Genomic DNA, 8677 nt, shown 5'->3' with positions numbered 1-8677 from the left:
TTTGTTGGTAGCAATTGATCCATGTTGTGTAGCATTTTGCTGTGCTCCGAATATAAAGTAAATCATTCACTGGGTTCTGACCTAATAATACCCAATCCCATCAAAACTCTAAAGAGAAAGTGGGTTCCGTAAAATGTTTCCACTTAAGCAGCCTCATGGAAAAATTAAATTGTCATTTTGATATCTTTGGGCGCGAAAATCAAACTTTCTTCTACATGGAAGATGGCAGCATATTTGATTAAGACGATTCCCTCCTGAAGCAAATTGATCACAACAAAACCAACTAATTTTGATGAAATTTGCAACACTTGTTCACACTCCTTGTTCCTTATCAGGCCACTTATAGTAGCAATCGTTACTTGATCGCAAATTTGATCAAAACGAGATAATCTTTTAAATATATCGAACCCCAAAGGGTATTTAAAGGTAGTAATTTTCAGACCATAATTGAAGGCCAGACAATACATTGTTTACTAACCCATAATCTATTTTTATTTTATTTTATTATTTATTTTTTGTTTGGGGGGAAGAGGGGAAATTGCGATTGTTGGTTCACAGTTCTCGAAAATCTTCAAAATGACAAAACAATAAGAGAGCTGGTGTTTTGTATATACACACTGATAGCAAAATGAAGATTGTATAGTACCGGATACAAGAGGCATTTTGCTCTGCTATACAAAGGGGAAATCGTTCACCGACAAAAAAAACCCACTAAGAACTTTAACTCCTGATATGGCAATTTGTTCCACACAAGCATGGATAGGAAATTCCATGTAATTTATGTTTGTGGAGGCTGCAGGCTTCGTCTCCAGAGAGAGAGAGGCAAGTTATACTTTATACGATCGAGTCTTGCACTTTTTGCGTGACAACACACACTTTAATCTTGACACCGCTTATAGCTAGCGGTCCTGTGGAATTATCGTGATGGGGTCCTATAGGGTATACAGAAGAGATAAAGTTATCGCTCGTGTACATCTAGGAACGACCCAGTATCACGGAGAAAAATCATGTTGGCAGATCGAGGAGGCAGTTTGGGGTCTTAAGACATTGAGGAGGAGGAGGAGGAAACGGAGGAGGAGACAAGGATGCGGGAGATGGGTGGAAGGGGTGGAGGTTGGAGTATTGACAAACGGAGGGAGTGATGTGGATGGGGCAGGGGGTAAACAATATCTTAAGAATGAAACGGCGGGTGTCAGTATAAAGCCCCTTTTCACATGAGAGCAATTTCAGCAAGGGTCCCTTGCTAAATTATAGCAAGGTTGTAACATTTTACAAAATAATATATACGTGTCAAAAGACAACAAAAGGTTTGAGAATATTTCACTATAGGGAACTAGGACAGTCCAAGCACCGTTGTCCTTTCACACGAAGTAAAAATTACACAACCGTGCTAAAATAAAACAAGGGACCCCTGCTAAATTGATCCCGTGTGAAAAAGCCTATAAAGAACATTCACATAGTACCTTGGACAACAGTCCAAACATGGTTGCCCTTTCACAAGAAGTGCAATTACCACCGTGCTAAAATAAAAACATGGGACCCCTGCTACTACATTGATCTCGTGCGTGTGAACAGGGCGAGATGATGCAAGTAAGTCACATGGGCATCTTCGTCTGTTCACACTCAATAATTATCTCAAACATATGGTGGGTGTTGTTCGTTAACGAAGCATCATAACGTGTCATATACTCATTTCAAACTCTGCCCAATATCTATGCTCTCATAAATTTTAAGTTCTCACGAGCGACGCGGTGTGTAATAGTTGTTCAAACATTTTTATAAATGTTGTTTTAATTGCTTATTATATTGGCAGACAAAGTAATCACACTTTGCTCCACGATTGGTACTAGACTTTTGATTACAAATCGATTCCAAGATGATTGTTTCCCCATTAATCAATAAAACAATGCTTAAAGACACTGGACATGATTGGTTATTACTAAAATGATTGCATAAAACTTACTTGGTAGACCAAAAAGCAACGGAAAGCTATATTGACTGTCATATTGTGGGAAACAAACTCCCTCTGAAGTAACATATTTTTTTGAGAAAAAGGTTGTTTCTCACTAGAATATTTGAATCTGATTAGACGACTTCAGACCTGAAAGCACACAGATTTGTACAACAAGTGTCTTTTTTTTACTTTTTTTTTTCTTTTCATGCAACTTTCTATATGACCAGTTGAGTCATAATGTCACAGTTTGTTGTTTTATGCATAATTATGTTGGGATACACCAAGTGAGAATACTGGTCTTTGACAATTACCAACAAAGGTGTCAAGTGACTTTAGGTCATGTCTTTAAAGACACTGTACACTATTGGTAATTGTCCTAGACCAGTCTTATCACTTGGTGTATCTCATATGCACAGAAACTCTTCAAAGTTGCGAGATAATAAAGGAAGAAAAAGCACCCTTGTAACACGAAGTTGTGTGGTTTCAGATGCTTAATTTCGAGACCTCAAATTCTAAATCTGAGGTCTCGAAATCAAATCCGTGGAAAATGACTTCTTTCTCGAAAACTACGTTCCTTCAGAGGGAGTGTTCTCACAATGGTTTATACTGCCAACAGCTCTCCATTGCTCGTTTTAAAGCCATTATACACTTTCGGTACAGAAAAACAATTAAAAGTTCACAGATTTACAAATAACTTACAGGGTTTACAGAAGGTAATTGTGAAAGACTTATCGTGAAATATTATTCCATGAAATGCTTTACTTTTTGAGAAAACATTAGCGAGAATTACGTATTTGTTTTTAATACATGTCATGACACGGCGAAACGTGGGGAAACAAGGGTGGGTTATCCCGTTATTTTCTCCCGACTCCGATGACCGATTGAGCCTAAATTTTCACAGGTTTGTTATTTGATATAGAAGTTGTGATACACAAAGTTCGGGCCTTTGGACAATACTGTTTACCTAAAGTGTCCAATGGCGTTAACCAAGTAATGTTTTATGCTAATGGAGTAATTACCAATAGTGTCCACAACGAAAATGCAAAAATACAACTCCAGAATCTCTCTGTTCACTTATTTCGAAACAACCTCTTCCCCTCTATTAAAAAGTTAAGCGCATGTGCAGACATAAAAAGAAAATGAAAAAAAATGAAGTCAATGTACTTTTTTTCACAGTTTACTGTTTATGACTTGTTCCTCACGACGGCCACTCTAAAACTAAATTAGGTTTCACTTCCAGGCGTATGAAACAGTTAAGTTTTCTTGTTATGAAAGTGTTTTACTTCCCGGTTAATATTGAGCAGAAATTAAACATGACTGTGTCGGAAAGCTACATTTGTTTTCAGATTTGAATTGTATTCAAACCATTAATGACTAGAGCTTATGGGTGAGTTTTCACTACAAATTCCCTGTAAATTCGTTAACGACAGAAAAGCAAGGTTCTTTACCCCCCCCCCAAAAAAAAAAAAAAAAAAAAAAAAAAAAAAAAACATACATTGCTCATATCAAGTTTCGTTTCATCATTCTGTGGTGAGCAAATTATTTCCTGCTAAGTGGAAATACACAGACAATGGAGCCAAGTTGTTGGATACGGAGTATAGCTGGTTCCCATGCATTTCCCGCTCAATGACACACACATTCTATGATTGAAACATTGATTTTCTCATGGTACTACACCGCGGTTTGTTATTTCAAACCAGTCGGGTCCTGACTTACTGTCTACGCGAATTTCCGAACTGTTTTTGGCAAGAGGATGGGATTTTGTTTATGAACAACAAGTAAAAGTTATCTGTTTAAGGAATCTCCACAATTTCACTTCCTTTGTTTCCTAAAAAGCTTTCTACATAAAAGTGCAGCTACCATTTCATCAACCGACTAAAAGTGAAACTGCATTTTGGTTTTCTTATCAAAATAGTTGATTGTTTCCATTACTGACTTCGAGCTTACAGGCAAAGTGTAACTTTGGTTGTTGAAACCGTTCGATTGTCTTAACACCATATGTAGGTAATGGGTACAATAATAACTAAGATGTGAACATTTCATTTCAAAAGGTGGTTGCGCTTTTTTGATATCGCCGAAAGTCCGGAGTGAATAACGTCCACGTAGGAAAAATGGTCCCTTAAAAGAAATACACAATCTGAGAACCCTTAGTAAAAGCAGCGCTTCTCATATTCGAATGTTAGGACTTAAAACTGTTATCTTTTCACATAACCACAATGCTTCGATATAAGCAATTTCTTATAAAATAGTATTTGGTACTAAATTTAACAGTGATTACCAAACGTATTAACTACCCTGCAATGATTCTTCTTGAACACGTACCTCTGACGTAACAACAAAGAACGCTGACACTACAATATTTGTCTTTCTCAGTTTTCTACAACAGTTTCCGGGTAAACTGCGTCCCCCGGTGCAACAAAGCGGCGACCTCTGACCCCCGAGGTACGCACTCCTACCAAGAATGACGTCAGACGCGAGCTTGCCGATCATGCGCAGTTGTGACTTCCTAAAAGTTTTTGGAAATGCGAAAGCCCTGGCCCCGATTGATGACGTTCGACTTTGAACCATCGGTAGTGAACTGACCTTACTTAAGCGGTACCACTATAATACGCGGAGGAAATTTTGTAACCACAAAAAGGGCAAACCCATGGGGTGTGGGAAGGACTGACTTTTGAAATTTCTTGGAAAAAAAAGAACGGGGATAATCTTTGACATGGGGTCAGGCAAACCTGACCGGGGAAGTCAAAAGACCCCTTTTTCTGAAGCTAGCCCTTCAGGCTCTGGGTGTATTTTTGTTACCAAGTAAGTTTTTATGCTAACAATTGAGTAATTACCAATAGTGTCCAGTGCCTTTAAGTACTGGCTCCAAACTCATGTATAAATTGTTTATGTTTTTTTAAACTTTTACTAATAAGTTTATCAGCACTGGCACAATTAATTACCACTGACGTTAATACATGATGCACCCACCATCCCATTCTAGGCCTACTAACTTTGTTAAAGGCAGTGGACTCTATTGGTAATTGTCAAAATCCAGTCTTCTCACTTGGTGTATCTCAACATATGCATAAAATAACAAACCTGTAAAAATTTGAGCTCGATTGGTCGTCGGAGTTGCGAGATAACTATGAAAGAAAAAACACCCTTGTCACACGAAGTTGTGTACTTTTAGATGCTTGATTTCGAGACCTCAAAACTTGAAGGTCTCGAAATCAAATTCATGGAAAATTACTTCTTTCTTGAAAACCACGTCACTTCAGAGGGAGTCGTTTCTCACAATGTTGTATACTAACCTCTCCCCATTACTTGTTAGCAAGTAAGGTTTCATGCTGATAATCATTTTGAGTAATTGCCAATAGTGTACAATGGCTTTAAACGGCAAAGGGGTAATTAACAAGAGAAATAGTAATTTGTAATCATTTCATTCATTTCATTTCATTTATTAATTTCACAGGCAAAAATTCAAGCACAGACAATAAGAACAGAAGAAAACAAAAACAAGAACATACAATACAATAACAAAAAAAGCAGCACCCCTGAAGGATTTTAAAAAAGTAAACTAAATCTCCTGATGCCACAATTTACGAAGAGACAAAAAGGGACATTACAGATGGACATTATTAAAACATGGCATACAGTATAACAATATAGAACTATACAAGCAGTTAAAACTATAAAAGCACTAATGGGCATTAAAAATACAAAATCGTTAAAAGAGAGATTCTAGTTAATTATGCAAATGGCACTATAAATTTGAGAAATAAAAAACAGCAGCAAGGTATTTGAATGGGCAAGGCAACTAGAAAGTCATAAACTGTTTTGGTCAAGGGGACCTCCTCGCCAGGGACTAATAAATGATTCCTGAGGGAATTTGTGAAGGAGGATAAACTATGGATAACTGTATCTTTAATGCAGACCGGTTGTTCGTCCCATAATCTAGGGAATCTGTGAAAAAGAGAATGATGGGCAGCATTGGAACGAGCCCGATGATGGACAAATTTAACAGATTCGATATGTCTACAATTAATGGGAATTAGAGTGTCCGTGTCAATGTCAAATATGTTATATAACCATTTAATAACAAACGTAATTGAAAGGAAATGAACCCTGTTAGAATATTCAATTTCATTTACAGAATCAATTAAAACCCTTATCGGCAGACCCAAACAAAAACGGGTGAATCGCCTCTGTACCTTCTCTAGCGTTTTTTGCTGAGTCGAAAGAACAGGGCACCAGACTGGAGCTGCGTATTCAAGTATGGGTCTGCTAATTGAGCGATAAAGTAAAGTCAGAATGTAAGGGTTTCTAGTTTTAACTACTCTAACAATAAATCCGTTGAGTCTAGTGGCTTTGGAACTTACTTTATTAACATGTGTTTTCCAGCATTAGTCCCTGGAGATAATAACACCCAAGTATTTGTAACTATCCACATTTTCCAAAGTGTTTTCAGCAGTTTTATATTTTTTTTCCCAAGAAATTGAATCTGAAAAAGGCTTTTTCTAATTTCTAAGGCATCTGAAAGCACACAAAACAACACAGGTGCTTTCCCCTTTGTAAATAACTTTCTTGCATAATTGAGCCCCAAATTTCACAGGTTTGCTATATGCATAATGTTGAGACACAGCAAGTGAAAATTTGGCCTATTTACTGAACTTTGACAATACCAAAAGTATTCCTTTGAGTGGACAAAGCCCACCAGCACGCCATACTAGTATTTATATTCATTTCAATTAATTGAATATTTGTTTTTTGCTCAGCAAGTTTGTACATGCTTCATGAAATCAGTGGCAGTAATGCAAGCACAAAAACCTGCTAAGCACGGGACAGTATTGCTCAACAGAAAAAGGTTACAAGCCAAAATCAAATTCAGGTTACATTGTTGTAAATGATGCCCCACAAAATTTCATCTTAGCAAAGAAAACTTACCAAGCATTATTTTCTGCTGAACAGCTTTATGAAATTGGGTCCAGGTGATTCACTGAAAGTAAACTACAACAGCATGTTCAAGTAGTTGTCGTGTTTAATTTCAGGATGCTAGCTTTATCAGTTTTCTTTTCACTTGGTTTCCGGCTTAAAGGTACTGGGCACTCTTAGTAATTACTCGAACTAATTATTTGCATAAAAACTTACTCGGTAGCGAGCAATGGAGAGATGTTGGTTGTATAAAACATTATGAGAAACGGCTACCTCTGAAGTAACGTAGTTTTTGACAAAGAAGTCATTTCTCACAAAAATATTTGATTGAATTGAATTCGAGACCTCAGCTGGGGTCTCGAAATCAAGCATCCGAAATCAAATAACTTGTGAGAAAAGCTTTGTTTTCTTCCATAATTCTCTCGCAACTTCGACGACCATTGAGCTCAAATTTTTACATGTTTGTTATTTGATGCATACATGTATGTTGAGATACACCAAAGTGAGAAGACTGGTCTTTGACAATATTAACGCAGGTGTCCAGTGCCTTTAAACAAGAGCTCACGTGGGCATCCGGCCATCCGTTGGGCCACCCGATGACCAAGCTGGACTTCCACGCCAATATTGCAGTTTGTGTATTTCCCTATAAGATTAAGTGCTAATCACAACAAATCACACCACTGCTGGTGCCAATGATAGCAACACAAAAATGCCGCCAACGTTGCTTGGAATGATCTTTCCATATGTTTATTTTTCCGTCGTGAAATTACAGTTTTGTTTGTACCTGTTGGAGAGCTTCCACCGGAGGTATAGCACCCTGGCACATACTATTTTAACTATTCAACCGTGGTCAAATAACCACCTCAAGATGTAGCCGCTAGCTGTTGATATCTCTGTTTTAAAGACAGTGGACACTATTGGTAATTGTCAAAGACCGGTCTTCTCACTTGCTGTATCTCAACATATGAATACAATTCCAAACCTGTGAAAATTTCAGCTCAATTGGTCATCGATGTTGGGAGATAATAATGAAAGAAAAAACACCCTTGTCACACAAAGTTGGGTGCGTTTGGATGGTTGATTTCGAGACCTCAAATTCTAAATCTGAGGTCTCGAAATCAAGTTCGTGGAAAATGACTTCTTTCTCGAAAACTACGTTACTTCAGACGAAGCCGTTTCTCACAATGTTTTATACTATCAACAGCTCCCATTATTCGTAGTCAAGAAGGGTTTTAATGATAAATAATTATTTTGAGTAATTACCAATAGTGTCCAGTGGCTTCAAAGCATGTGTGTGATGGGGACGACCAGTATTCACAAAAGGAACACGTTGCCTTGGATCGGTCGAGTTGGTCCATGAAAAGAATTTGAAACCGTTTATTATACAATTCATAATGGGTAGACAGATAATGTAGTCGGCAGAGGGCATGGTCTCACCAAGGAGCTAAAGCTCAATGGTCTCACTTGTTATATGACCGCACAATATTGGAGTCGAACCCACATCACTCCTTTGTAATAATAATAATAATATCGACGTCTTATATAGCACACGTATCAACCAAACAAGGTACTCAAAGCGCTGAGTATATACAAACTCTCAGAAAGATAGGTTTATTGCACTGCAGTGATGGATTCTGATACCTGTATCACCTTATAAGGGTTTACATGGTGCTACGGCGCATTTAGGACCCCCCCCCCAAAAAAAAAAAAAAAAAAATACAAAAAAAAAATACAAAATACAAAATCATATCACAATCACATAAGTAAACCATGGAGCATTTTTGCTCCTTGTTTGCATCATTTAACTGA

The sequence above is a fragment of the Asterias rubens genome, chromosome 19, assembly GCF_902459465.1.
Source record: "Asterias rubens chromosome 19, eAstRub1.3, whole genome shotgun sequence".
Taxonomy (NCBI): domain Eukaryota; kingdom Metazoa; phylum Echinodermata; class Asteroidea; order Forcipulatida; family Asteriidae; genus Asterias; species Asterias rubens.
Note: the sequence above shows the minus strand (reverse complement) of the source record.